This window comes from Poeciliopsis prolifica, unplaced genomic scaffold (assembly GCF_027474105.1).
Source record: "Poeciliopsis prolifica strain line A6 unplaced genomic scaffold, Auburn_PproV2 SCAFFOLD021, whole genome shotgun sequence".
Taxonomy (NCBI): Eukaryota; Metazoa; Chordata; class Actinopteri; order Cyprinodontiformes; family Poeciliidae; genus Poeciliopsis; species Poeciliopsis prolifica.
The window spans coordinates 3,389,456-3,405,026 of NW_026562396.1; the positions used below are offsets into that span (position 1 = coordinate 3,389,456).

General features: G+C 35.5%; 1 protein-coding gene and 1 long non-coding RNA gene across 5 annotated transcripts in view; one reads left to right on the forward strand and one right to left on the reverse strand.

Annotated features, from left to right (window-relative positions):
• LOC129369460 (protocadherin-9) overlaps nt 1–15,571 on the reverse strand; it is a 184,834-nt gene that overhangs the window by 68,508 nt on the left and 100,755 nt on the right. The window lies entirely within an intron of this gene.
• LOC129369461 (uncharacterized) lies at nt 12,065–14,587 on the forward strand. The gene is made up of 4 exons (XR_008606946.1): nt 12,065–12,238; nt 13,205–13,239; nt 13,872–13,962; nt 14,126–14,587. It is a non-coding gene; the product is annotated as an uncharacterized LOC129369461 (long non-coding RNA).

The window sequence follows — 15,571 nt, forward strand, 5'->3', positions numbered from 1 at the left end:
ATAAACTCCAAAGCACTTACCCTCATGCTCCAGTAATGCGAGTCTAGCACTTGTACTCCAATTATTCTCCTGTACTTGTTCTTGAAAGGGTTCTTGCCTCTCTCTTAGCTAAAGCATGTCATGACCCCCTGTGATTTCTGCTGGACCATCAGAGGCCATCTAGTGTTCATCTCTCCAGGCTTATCCCTATTCAAATGAACATTTCACTGCTATTTGACCTGAAACCTGCTCAACAGTTTGGGATGGGGAAAAAGTTTGAGATCAAGTCACCAAGTATTGATTGTCCAATATTAACTACCAGTGTAGAATTCAAAGCCCAATCAGAAATTTTGATTCCTTCTGTCTAATTTAAGATTCACATTAATTCTAGTCGTTCTTGTCCACAGCAAAAGCAAAAGGGAGGCTGACTTGTAAAAGTTAAAAAATATATATATGCAAAATATGTAAAAACTTATTTTAATTTAATTAATTAGTCATTTAAAGGCTAGTTCATTCATTAAATGCTGATTTTATTCATTAAAGCAGCATTTGACACAATAAACAATGTTTTTTAGTGACTAAATCAATAAATACACATCATTTGGATAATGATGATATTAAAGCAATTTCTTAGAGCAGGAAGAAACAGTATCCTGTCAGATGTCAGCTGCGTTTCTCGTTCGCCTCCTCTAAATGATGCAAATGTGTTGCAGAAATAAGTATAATATTTCTATAAGTTACAGCAGGTTTTGTCAATGATTTATATAATCAGAAGTTTTCAGCGTCTCTGTGCCACCCTGCACTGTCATTGCATTATATCTGATATGTGATTTTAAAATTCTCTACATCTAGATTATATTTTAACACCTGCAGTGTGAACTAAATACAAAGTAAAAAAATAACAAACGTGTCGATTGTTTTTTTTCCTCTCTCTCACCTTGTCGCTGTGTCTCTTTCTGCAACAAATTTTCTCTGGCTTTCGAGGCTAAATGTTGACCCTATCTCTACTAACAATCATTTGTGAAGTTTGCTCACAAAAGCAGTACTCACTGTAGTTTTGCTACTGTTATCCAGCAACGTTTCACATCATAACCTTGTCTTTGAGGCTTCCCCCCTCAGCCCCCCCCAAAAAAAACGTGGCATCAGCTTTGTTGAACTCTAAAATTTATTAACTTGTATGCTCTGTGCAACAACAGCTCTGCACTGCTCTGAGCTGGGTGTAAGTGAAGCCCAACTCCCCCCTCGCTATATAGGTGCACGCAGCTCCGTGGGGCTTACACGGCAATCAGTTTAAAATTTAAGTGCCTTTTTGGGATGCAAGCCCTTAGGCTGCTGCCCTCGGCTCTCTTCACTTTCTCACCACCACCAGCAAAACGCACGAGAGAGAGAGAGAGGGAGCGCTACAAGGCGAGCAGATCATTATGTGCTGCATTCACTTGCACTGGGATGTTTTATAATCAGTCATTTAAAGACTGGTCCAGATGTCGTATGGGTTTGCATTAATGTGGTAACTTGTGTCATTTTTTTAAAGGCAGTGTTTATGTGCCTCCATTCTGAAAGATGAGCTTGGGAGAAAGAAAAAAAAAAAACTAAACATTACCAAAACCACACAGCACTCATAGTAGAATATAGTGATGGGATCAAGGGTTTTTATTGATTTGGATGGAATTATAATCAAGTCAGCTTTTGACCTAAAACCTTTAAGTGTGTGCAACAAAGATAAAGATGAAGAGAGATCCCTTTTTGCAACAACTCAGTGAGACCAAGAGCAAATCCTTATGAAAGGAAAAATAAATGGTCAAGAGCACAGATTTAAATTGGACAGAAGACCTACTGGGTTCACTAAAGAGGACTGTAGATGAGAGATTTCCTAACCTACTAACCTTTACATGGTAAAGTGTGCAAATATTATCCAGCCACGATATAGGGCTCCAACTCCTACCTGAGAAGACTCAATAACATTACAGATGGGGGGATGTTTGAAATGGTTTATCATGATGCACTTTTTTACACTACAAAAACCTGGATTTTCAAATGTGTGCTTTTGAATTCTGTTGTATTTTATCAGAAATAAAAGGGCAAATTGCTAGATTTATTTTGTTCCTCACGAAGGACTACCATTTTATTTGTCATAGGCATTTTCTTTTTCTAATCTAAAAGTCAATACATTTCTGCGTAAGGTCAAATGAGAGGATGCAGTCATAAAACAATTAAATGTGTTTCTTCTGTTGTTTTATGAAATCATAGGCAGTTTGGATTGATGTTTGCAGGATTAGCAGTGTCAGAGCACATGGAGGAAGTTGATACTATGAATAAACATAAGCTTTTGACTACATGAAGCTGCACATCAGTCTGTGAGCAGAAACTGAGCCATGGGACAAAGTTAAAGCTGTACAGAGATATCTGTAGAGATAATCTTCTCCCCCCCATCTCTCTTGCACATTTAAGGAATTATCTCTGTCGTTCATGGTAAAGTGTTTCATGACCTTAAAACCAGTGTTGCAATGGTGGAGACGGGCGGTACCGTTACAGGATCGTCAGCCAGTACTATCCACATACAGTTTAAGCTTCTGGGGCAGGGTAGCATTAATGACATATCTGCAGCGACAGGGCAGCCATATACTTGGACATTTTGGGGAAGAAGCACAAAGAAAACGCACCCCCACACATGCACACACTTTGTACCAGCAAATGTTTGCGGCTAAGTGACACTGGGTTCAGCTTAGACATGTCTAATTCCATCTGTTAGTTGGATATCCTATGTACTTCATTATAGTAGATAGTTAAGCTCCACTGAAAGTATTATTTAAGTTAGTTAGTTAAGAAGGGTATTTTTTTGTTTTTTTTCTGGCCATCTTTAATACTAATATTAGACGACTCAGCCTTTTAGTAGCCAAAGGGAAAATGTGCTGCAGTTTAGTTCTTCTGGCATCTTCTGCAGTTGTCCGAGTCTGTCTGTCTATATTTTTTTCTTTCTACGTTTAATGTAGACAGACAGATGAATGGACAGACAGATCTAGAGTGACAGACCTCAGATTTTTAGCGGGCACAAATGAAAGAGAAGACCACTTTCACTTCTAAAAAGCATTGGTCAGCATTAGTGCACTGACCTCCAGTGCTCTGCAAAAAGGAAGAGGGATCCTGGAAATGTAAAAAGGAAATGTGTCCGGATATGACAGCGATGTGGGCTTTTCAGTGGTCACTTAAGCTAAAGGATAATCTCATTCCTCAGTGGAAACATCATGCTGTACCACTGGAAAGTAAGGCACAGTTGTGATAGTTACTGCGGCAAAATTCTCTCACAGTATCTTGCTCTGTTGACTGAGAAGATTTCTCTTTTAATGTCATCGAGAGAATAGGGAAAACAAAACTCATAAACACTGTCATTTCTGGTTATGAGAGTAGATAAAAATGCTTTAGTATTTAGCATTATTTTAGAGATGAAGTATTGTGGAAAACAAAAAGGTTATACACCATTTACATTCTAACTTTGTTAAACAAATTATGTAAAACAGTTATCTAATTGTCTTGGACTGAAAAAAAAACCTAATTGTTTAAATTATAATATATAACTTAAAATACATACTGTTAAACACAGTCAAAAAATAACATCTGGCATTAATGTTAGTTGTTATATGAAGTCCAGACTATAATAAAAGTAAATTTGCTCATTCTGGTATAAACTATCTTATGAAAGCCACATTCCTTAATAATATCATCTAACAAATTTTACAAAAAATATAGATCTTAGTCTTCACCTATGGTGATGATCAAGGCAAAGATACCAGTATTTTATGTGGCAATTATTATGTAATTATCCCTTGATATATTGATTCATAGCTTTTTAACTTTTGGTCAGTCCAAGTTGTTTAACAGTCCAAGTAAATACAAGTACATACTTAAGACCAATTTGGAATTCAAGAATGTTTTGGTTTGGTGAAAGTTTGTGTAGGACCTCAAAAAAGCAGATATTGCACATTGCATAAGAACAATTGTATATAAATATTTCTTTAACAGATTTGCATTGGACTACAATCTATTGACTGAAAAAAGGGGTTTGAAAACATACTCTTTAGGTGTCTGGTTTCAGCTGAGAATCTTGCTAAGCTAAATGCTTCTTTTCTTTTACCTGTGTTCAGAATTAGACATCATTATGGATAGAGCGAATTCAAATGGAAAGTGGACTTGGAAGAAAGACAGACAGAGAAATCAAAATTGAACAATGAACTTTATTTCCATGTCCTTTCTGCTCCCCACAGGGGGCCGAGTCACTGCACTCTGCAAACGCAAACAACCATTTTCTCATCTGTATTGTTTGGGTTTCAAAAATGCACACAAAAGATATCCTACCTGCTTTTCAACACCACAAGGGGGAAACATTGTCCATCAGCTCTACAGACTGTGGAAGCCTAGACATTTCCCTTTTCTTCTGCTTGTAATTTGTGTGATTTTGTGTTTTGTCTTTCACCCAACTCCCCGTTTCTTTGTCACTAACAAAATCTATCAGTCCCATCCATGTCAATCTAAAAATTAAAACTCACTTTCCTCAAAGACCTGCATCCATCAAACATCTCAAGGTCACAGCTGGACTGGGGATGAGAGGGTAAGATAAATGTGCACATGATTTCCTGTATGTGTGTGTGTGTGTTCGGAGAGAGATAGAGAGAGCGAAAAGGGATAGCGACTGAAGATTAAATGTGTGTGTTGCAGAGAGACACAGTCAGACACAGAAACAGCGACAGTGACAAAGGCGGAGACAGTGGTGGGGGGCGACTAATGGAGGAGCTACACAGAGCTCTGCACCACCCTAAGAGCCTCTGTAAGCCAGACTGAGTAGTGGTCTGAAATTAGCTGATTTTTCACTGTGAGCAGAGCACATTATCTGTGTGGGGAATGGGGAGCAGAGACGAGCGGAGAAGCACGAAGAGAGGAGGTGGGGGTCGGCGTTTAACTTAACAAGATTAATATGTTTGCCTCATCTCTCTGGGTTTTATTTCTTTCTCCTTGCAGGGCCCTTGTCAAATCTCTTTGGACAGGCTCTCACACATGATGCTGGAAGGAGACCTGAAGGACACCCTACAGAGTGGCAAGAAAAAGGAAGAGGCTCCAATTTGCAACTTTGAGATTAACATGGTTTTAACTGTACGTCAGTGCATGACGGACCTTCTCTGATGGATTTCAGTTGACTTTCAACACTTGCCTTAGAAAACACACTTTCTGAAACATAAATTAAACTTCAGTCAAATTCATACTGGTTTCATTTTGAGACGTCAGCTACACATAAGGATTTTTTTTAATGCTTATATTGGTATGCAATTCAGTCACCTGGGGGAATTCTTACCAAATTGCCAAAAGCGCCAGATGATGATGAGGAATCCTGGTGACACATTTTTAACGAAGAAGTTCATATTTGTATAGTAACAGCTGCAAGCACCCTTAAGTAAATTACTCAGTCAATTCAGAAGGCAAATAAAAGAAAAAAAACAGTCGTGATCTGGAGTTAAACCTGAATCCCTCAGACAAAGGACAATACAGGTGATAACTTTCACAACGCTCTCTCAACAGGAGGTCTCTCCTCTTATTTGTGTCCACTGCAGGAGCTGCAGCTGATCATAGTTCAAAGAACTCATTTTACATGGTCAATGTAGCTTCCATTTCAGTGTCAGTCCTTTCACAGCACGAAGAGAACTATCAAGCTGAGATGTTTTCCTGAAGACTGACTGGTCCAAATAACGGAAGAAATGGTGACTGATTTAGATCTCCTAATGTGTTATGCTCGTTTAAACATGTCAACACTTAAATAAAACCTCCATGACAAAACATCGAGATTTGTCAGACATCATGACATGTCTGACAAATTGACCACTCTGGGTTTTTACTGAGCTAATTTACCAGGGATAATATCTTAATGGCTTTGGTTAAAGGTTAAGAGATGCAATAAAATTCTTTAAAAAATTCTTGTTCTGTGAAAAAACAAACTTTTTTCCGTTAGGAGTTTGTTTCCTGCTACATTTTGTAGAACTACATTGCTTAATGTGGCAGTTTGCTGTTACTTTATTAAAATCTTTAGAAGTTGTTATTTGTAACTATAGAAACTACATGCTTTTTCTTTTCTATTCATATTGTTTTGTTCTCATTTTACAGGAAATTTGGATTAACATTGCATTCAGAAAAATGAAGGGAACTCTTAAGAGTAAAGTATTTCGAGACTATGACCCCAAATCCCAGATGAGTTGAAAAGTAGGCACTCTGGATGCAGAACAAACTGTAATTTCTACCATTCTTAACAGGAATGTGAGATCTTTGGAAACAAATTGGATGGACTACAAGTGCTGACAAAGACACAGCCAGATTATGGGGAATTTGTTATTATGTGTTTCACTTACACATGGTGGCAGAAATGTATCCCTGACTCCAGCGTCTCTCTGCTCGGCTTTCTAACCAAATGAGAAGACTGAGATTTCAAAGAGAAGCAAAACCAAAACCAAAATATTGTGAATAAAACATGGCGACATCTAGGATATGGAAATAATATATATTAATCTGTTAGCTGTACATCATTGTCCATGCTATTTACCTCCATTGTTATTTTAACAACCATATGCATTCCACCATCAAATATCGCCAACACTGCACGTGATGCCATCAGCTCGTTTTTAAGCTACAGACGCAACACAACAACCCACTTACAGCATTATCTGGGGATTTTAACCATGCCTCATTCTCGGCTGCATTTCCATCATTTCAACAGTTTGTCAGCTGTGTCACCAGAGAAACCATCCCTGTTGGATTTATTTTATTTTATGCAAATGTCAGGGATGCATACATCTCCAAAGATAGAACACTTCTTGGCAAAAAAAAAAAATCATGAGCTTGTTTTTCTCAACTTGAGGTATAAACTTACATCAAGTTTACACCTCAAGAAAGAATTGAAGAATGAAGACCTTCCACACCAGACTATAAATTGGAATTGAAAGAATATCGATACAATAGCCACGAGTTTTGAGGCTGAAGACTGGGATGCACTCTTGTAGCCACATGGAGATGACACTAATGCCATGACTGAATGTGTGAGCTATTTTGTAAACTTCAGTGTGTAGAACCACCGTCCTACCAGAACTGTAAGATGCTTCCACAGTAAAAAAAAAAAAAATTACATAAAAGAATGGCAAAACAAGAAAAAAAAGTCCCTTCGGGGATTGGAACATAGAATTATTGAGCACAGACAAAAAAAAAAAAAACCTTAAAGCCAAAATTTGAGGCACACATGAAGAACCAAGAAAGCAAGCTACTGCAGAACAATGAGACGTGTGGTCAGGGATAAAACAAACCCCTCGCTTGAGGCAGAAGGATCAAATGGAAGAAAATCTGGACAGAGCAGAGGAACAGAGCACATTGTTAAATAGGTTCACTTTAGGAATAAACTCAGCATTCTTCAATCTTAGCCAAAAAGGACCTCTCGTCACCCCTTGAACTGCAGCATTATTGTCACAAGAACGCACAAGAATTTATTATTGAGAATAAATAATCATTTAATAAATAATTATTTATTAACAATATACTTAGTAAACACAGTGACAAGTTTACCAAGTATGAAAAAACATTTCTTTGTGAGTTACGTACTGCAGCTTTAAGCTACTGGAGAGACCCCCATTTTCCCACATACAACCAAATCTCAGGACCCCCTGCAGGTGGCTTGTCAGAATATATATAGTTACAAAATGGCCTGACAAACCTGTATAATTTTGACTTTCTCACTGAAACCAACAAAAGAAAACCTTAGCAATGCCTAGAGATAGAAAGCAAACATAATGTAAATAGCATTTGAGACTTTCAGATAAAGAACTGCCTTAACTCTTACAGTGAAGCAACAATATATATTTGATTAATCTTCACTTTATACATTGTTAGCATTAATTAGCAACTTATAATAACATTATAATGCACTTCCCCACTTTTCTCTTGATAGTTTATTCACTTGTGAATAAACTATGCATGTGTTTGCAGATCCTTTGCACAGAAGTTCTGATTGACTGGTTTCTGTTAAAATGTTTCAGTTTGTCTTAGTCATCGTTCTGTTCACTGGTATTAATTTAGAGCAAAGGCCTTGCCAAGGTTTTTTGATCCCTTTACATAAACTCTTTATGGTCTTATATTGTTTTAAGCGTTGAAAAAGTGTCCACATATAAATATTTAAGTCCTATTCGGAGGTAAATCTCAATAAGAAATGGAAATGATGAGTCCCTCTCCTCTGGAGTCCCACTCTCCATCCCCAAACCTCAAAAAAGTTGAAGTAATACATTAACTTTTTAAACAAAGGCCATCAATTTGTTGCCAAAACAAGTGTTTGTTCACCAGACGGCACGGATATTTGCAGAATCTTATGAAAACACATATTACCAGCATCTGGCAGCTGATATCTGTCTAGGGGCACAGATGTTGAGTTAGCCAGATTAGTAAGGTATAATCAAATCAAATCGCAGCTCCAATAAAGAAAAATAATAAAATAAATGTGCTCATTTAAGTCATATATCCATAACGATTATATTAAGAATAACTGTGTATGCAGACAGACTATTTCTCTGAGGAGATTAAAGAATAGATATGAGGAGATTTGAAGAGGGATGAAGCGATTAAGACTGACTACTTTAAAACAATTATGAAAGGCTTAGACGGGTAGGTCAGAGAAAGCACATTAGAGAGACACAAAAAGAGCCAGGACACAGAGCAGTGTCTCGTTTCTGATCCATGAAAAAACAAAGGTGAACTTGCTGTACTTGCAACAGCCTTGTGTCACCGGGCATCTTTAACTGTGATGTTGAATATTGCTGGAGAAGAAGGGAGAACAGATGAAGTGAAACAAAAAGAATAAAAACAAGACTACTGCACTCCCATATGACCTAAGAGAAACAATGACAATCAAATGGCCTGCAGCAGACTTTCCCCTCCCTCGTTCTCCCTAGATGTCTATTTTTCCCCTCTTCTTTTCTGTGTACTTTGATGTACAAAATAGCCTGGAACCATTAACAGTACCATTACTTTAACCGGCAACCCCACAATCTTTTTTTTCCCTTTCTTTCTTTTTTGTTACTTCTTTCTTTCAATCTTTCCTCCTTTCTTTCAACCCCTCCCCCCCTCACATACACACACACTATTATCCCAAAACTAATTTCAAGATGTATTTTGCTTGAGGGTTTTTTGTGGTCATGGGTAATATGAAGGGAAGTACAAAATAGTTGGCCATACACTGTATCAATGCTACTAATGCTCACTATCTGACATTGCAGGTTGAAAAATTACATTTGACTGACAGGGACATCTAGCAATTTTCCATCCTTCTTACAGTGTTACAGTCTACTTCTATCATTCTGTCAAGCCTTTCAGAGTTTGGTTGAAAGAACCACAGATACAAGATTTCAACAGCAATGAAAACTTTGCTACGTTCAGAATTTAATGTTCTTTGAGCGAACCTGGCTGTATACATGGAAAATTGTGTGGCTATTTTGTGTGAGACCTTTCACATAAACGCACAGTGACCCTTTGCTTCACCGTGTATTGACTTGTGTCAGAAATTGTGATGCTCTTCTACATTTTCAAACCTTTTGCAAACCTTTAGCACTTCTGGTGCTCAGTGAAGATTAGGTGTCAAACTGGATCTGTTATTTCTAAAAAGAACAGTGCAGAAAACAAGGAGAGCAATTCAGTGTTCTTACTTTCCTCTTGTTAAACTTTCACAGACACCTCATAATACGTACTCATATTTTTCTACAACTTAAAAGGGCATACAACAGTAGATAAACTTTTAAGCTATTTGCACTTACTTGCAAAAGCATTCATAGCCCTCGTTATATTTTATAGTAATTTAAAGCCATAAACTCCAATGTTCTATATATCAAAAACCAGAACCGGAAAATGGTAGTGTATTAGTATTTATCACAGTTTTACCCTGATAGTCCAAAATAAAATATAGATATGCATAAACCACGCATTTTCTTTCCACTTTGTAATTATGAGCTGTTTTGTGTTGGCCTCATATAAAATTCCAATAATAAAACTAAAATGTTTATAGGGCAATAATATAAAATAAAAAATTTAAAAAAAGTTTAAGAGGTATTTTCAGAAAGGCAAATATAATATTTATTAAATATCTGGTTCAATTTTAAAAATGACAAAAATCAAAAGAAAACTTATTTCATAAGGTCAATCTACAAAGCTTCCACACTCTTACTGATAATGTACATCCGCTTATGAGGATGTCATTACATATATATATATATATATATATATATATATATATATATATATATATATATATATATATATATATATATACTTACATATATATACATTATATATACATTATATATACATTATATATATATATATATATATATATATATATATATATATATATATATATATATATATACATATATATATATATATATATATATATATATATATATATATATATATATATATATATATATATATATATATATATATATATATGTATATGTATAATTTTCATTATTGAGAAATCTTCTAATCATACCTCAATGTAAATCAAACCACTAAAAAAGGAGAATGTCTTTAAACAAAAATAATATAAATTCATTGGGAGCAATGTATAAAGTGTACCTTGTTTTTCAAAAGTTTACAAAAAAATAAATAAATGCAAAATAAATGTTACTGGACCACATTCATTATTTATTAGCTTTGTGACTAAAAGTAACCTTTCATTTGTTCTCTTAAATCTAGTTGATGTTGAGTTGTCAAATAACTGCAGTGAAATATGAGCCATATTTTAATTTTGCTGTAATAACTAACTAAATGCATTTTGTATTAAAGTAATTTTAGGAGTGCTGAGTGAATTTCTACATATATATATAATTTTTTTGCTTTTAGAAGACAACATGCCTTTTACAACCTCCTATTTTTAGGCTCTGCAATCCGTCATGCTGTGCATACAGAATGCATCCACACAAACAGCCTTAGACCTGAGCACTAACCACACTGTAAAAAAGGAACCTCAGGGGTTATCACATTAACAAAAGAATATCATGTACTGTTAACTAAATAATTGCGTGTTTGAGCCAAAAACATGATACATTCATGTTGCATAAACAAGATATTCCACAACTTCAACGTTTATAAAATTGAATCATGTTGAGCGAACATGATTCATTATAGTCAGACCGATCCTATGCTGAAGACCACGAGTGAGATCACGCGATATCACGCAAGTTCACGCAAGATTACGGGAAATCACGGGATATCACGCGAGAATACGCGAGACAATCTGTTTTTCTCGCAAATGGAATAAAATGTATTCAAGGTGAGATAACGTGATTCAATTACGTCAGCTAGATCTTCCGCCAAAAAAAAAAGAACGTCGGGGCGTATTACATTAACAAAAAAAATATCATGTACCTTTCACACAATAATGTTGGGTTTGAAGCGAAAACGTGATAAAATCATGTTGGATAAACAAGATATTCCACGACTTCACATTTATAAAATTGAATCATGTTGAGCTAACATGATTCATTATAGTTAGACTGATATTGTGCTGACGACAACGAGTGAGATCACGGGATATCACGCGAGAACACGCGAGACAATCGGTTTTTTCTCTCAACTGGACTAACGTGATTGAATGACGTTATCTCAACTTGAATACATCTAATTCCTCAAGCTCCCAGGCGTCTACCAGAGGCCTGGGAGCCTACTGCGCAGTATCTATATCTATATATCTATATCTATATATATCTATATCTATATATATATATATATATATATATATATATATATATATATATATATATATATATATATAATATCTATATATCTATATCTATATCTATCTATCTATATATATATACATATATATATATATACATTGGAAAAATATATGTATATAATATATATATACATATATATATAGATAGATAGATATAGATATAGATATATAGATATATATATATATATATATATATATATATATATATATATATATATATATATGTTTTTTTTATTTTATTCAATATCAATATTTGTCAAAGTTAATCTAATAAAAAAAAAACACAGTGACGTCAGTTCCAAAGCGCTATTGTGTCAGACTCATCTCCCGCTGAAGAGGATCCAGCGACATCAAGAGATTACGGAAAATCACGCGAGATAACTGGCTTGCACCTTGTTGGGTTTTTTCAAGGGCAGAGGGGAGATTCCTGGCGTGCATCTACTTAATTTGAAGAAGGTAAGAGTCAAACTATTTTCATCTAAATCCATATAAAAATATGTAACTTAAAATTTCTCTACCATTTGCACCATTTTCTACTTGTTCCATACTTGTGTCACATTATTTCATGTTCTGTAGATTAAGTCGGTTAGGTTAAGGCAGATAGCTTTTTGTTTACATTTATCGCCGCACCATGTTAGGTACATTCTGTGCGAAAAAACTCTGCAGAGCCATATGTAGTGTAAGGGTCACAAAGCTGCTGCCAGAGACACAAATGGACCCCAGAAATGTCACAGTTTTGCTCCTCCTGAGCTCCCTGGAGGTTTAGTGGATTTTTAACACACGGATCTAACATCAGTCTATTTCTAACTATTTTAATTCTATTTCAGTAATGTTACTATGGAGGTAAATGTAGATACACACACACACTTTGGTACCTTTCTATCATCATCGAGATTCTTAATTAATTATGGTAATAAAAAGTCCTACATTTCAGTCGGTGAAACCTGCAGAAAGCATTGCTTTCTGAGCTTTGTTAAATGTTCCTAAAATACCTGTTAGTTATGGATTTCTAGTATATTTTGTCAGGCTAAAACTCTCAATGGATTATCCGTTATTACAGACTTGAGCTTTCTATTTTTTTTCTTTAAAATACATATTCCTCTGCTGTAAAGATGTTGGGGTTTTTTGGACTCTTCTTTGTTGTCCCCAAATAATTGTAGCTCAGAAACAATATTGAAGTTCATTGGTTTAATTTTGAAATGTTGATGTTTTTTTGTGTTGATTGTTTGTGCTCATTTTGAACTATGTTACTATTGCTTTCTACCATGTTCAATTCACCATTGTTCTGCACATATGTGCTTGCATACAAGTGTCCAGTGGTTATATTCATGAGGCATTCAAGGGACTTGTACTAAAAGATAAAACTCAGTTCAGTATGAATTGCATATTTTAATGGCTGAAAATATATCTGATCTCTTTCAGAACATCACCTGATCACCTGTCTGTAATCCACCTGCGTAAGTACTGGTCAAGGGGCTCATCGGCTATCAAGTTATAGATTTCAGTGGCTAATAGTAAGTTTTGCCAGATCTAAAGTGACTGAATGTAGTGTTAGAGTGCTTATAAAGCTAGAGTTCAGCTAAACATTTATTTGGCCAGTCTGTTTTATTTGTCTTTATTTGCGTGGGGATGTGGAAATGTAAGGAGTGTAGTCTCTCTCTGTCTCGTAGATATGACCTGTTAAAACATTTTACACTTAAACACCGGCATATGCGACGTTATCCATGCCCACACATAGACTGTCCATGTACTTGTAAGACATGGAATGCTTTGCATATTCATTTAAGTAGAAGGATATAGACTGTGTTGACCATTCTGTACTTTTCACATATTTCTTTGGTGATATATTCATGTCTTTATTTAAACATCCAACAGCTTCAGTTAGATGTTTAAATGAGATGTTAAACTCCATTTTAGTCATGGCATAATGAAGGGATACTAACAATTTTAAATATCTTTCAAATAGACTGCAAGCCACTGATCACTTTTGTTGTGACTTCCTTTGAATGTAGCTATGTTTTCAAGTGTGTGAACCTATACTGCTGGAGTTTTGAGATTGTTCTCATTGTTTTTTGATCTGCATATTTAGGAAGACACTGCTGAGGTCAGACGAGAGTGCATCCTCAAAGGTCTGTGTGTACCTAAATGAAGATCCAGAGAAGCTGGTGAGGGAGTACATGGTATGTTAAATTCTCTTTGTGTTTACAATAGAACTCCTAAGAGTTGTTAAAATACTTTCACCAACTAAGGTCCATGAGTGACTCAATCAATGTCAGTCTTAATTTATTTATTTAATTACATGTGAATTGTCTCCCCCCCAATACCCTTCCCTAACTCCCTTAGGACGTTGATGAATGAAATGGCCAAAGCCGAGACTGTCCTCGGAATCGTCATTTGAGCAGAGGGTGCCGATGCACATCTGGATGTTGGGATTGTCCTGGAGGAGGTGGAAGTTATGAACAGCTTGGGCAGTGTATCTTCTGCAATAGTGATGCTGCTGGGACTAATCTACGCACTAAACTTGAGCTACCCTCAAGTTTAGTGCGTTCAGCACTCAACTTGCTCAGTAACTCAAGCATACCTTTGAAGTAATACAGAAAATAATAATGAAATTGGATGGAAAGAACTTATCAAAGAAAGCACAAGTTCTCAATATGAAACTCGCTGCTAAGTTGAGTAAAGTTTCATATGGAAAATGAGTGTTTAAAGTCTGCAGTAGAAAAGATTTATATTGTTACAGTTCTCTAAGTTGAGCAACTATACTGACATGTTTTATGTTGTAAAGAATTGGCTGGGAAATGAAACTGTAACCTTTTTAGTTGTTTTTTATTTCAATGTCCAACTCGGCTGTGTTTTGTGCTGTGTAAAAAAACGATGTATAACAATTCTGAAAATACAATTGTGTTGTACCTTTTCTAATTGTTGAGTGTTCTTCCTACACTTTCACCTAGTGCTATCTTAAAATGCTTGATTAACGCTTGAAAATATGTCTTTGAATTAACGTCATGAAATAATGGAAAGGATTTTCACATGATTAACTAGCTGTCTTTTAGCATGAAGCATATTTGTTGAGCTAACTTGCTTTTAGTGAGTTGGACCTACTGAATCAGGTAGTGTGAAGGTACCACTGTAAAATAAGGTGGTTTCAACTAGATTTACATTCATCTTAATGAAGTTACATCAATGATTTGGTCCTAAACATTGCAGATTAGTTGGGCGGGCTGTATTGCATTACACTGGGTCACGCTATAGTAACTGAGTTAAAGGAACCTTTAAAACATATGTTGAGCCAACACATTTCATTTGAATTTGAATAACCTTAATGAATGGAGTAGAGCCAACTCATTTGATTTACAATCATCCATTGCATTACCATAATTCTGGTTAAGCCAACATATTTGGTTTAAATTAGAACAACCTTAATGAATTATGTTTTGCCAACTCATTTTATTTATATAAGAATAACCACAATATATTACGTTGAGCCAACATGTTTGATTTAGAATCACCCATTGAATCACCATTGTAACAAGTTGAGCCAACACATTTGCTTTACATTGGAATAATCTTAATAAATTAGGTTGACCTAACACATTTGCTTTAAATAGGAGTAACACAAGTACATGGTGCTGAAATAAAGCAAAGTAATCAGGTGGAAATCCTTTCCATAATTTTTTTATGTTCATCCAATGACTTATTTTTTTCAGTGCATGGCAACATGCTGACAGAGAGTTGTCAGCATATTGTGTATGTGAGGTGTTCGGTCCTTTTTATCATACAATGTGTGAC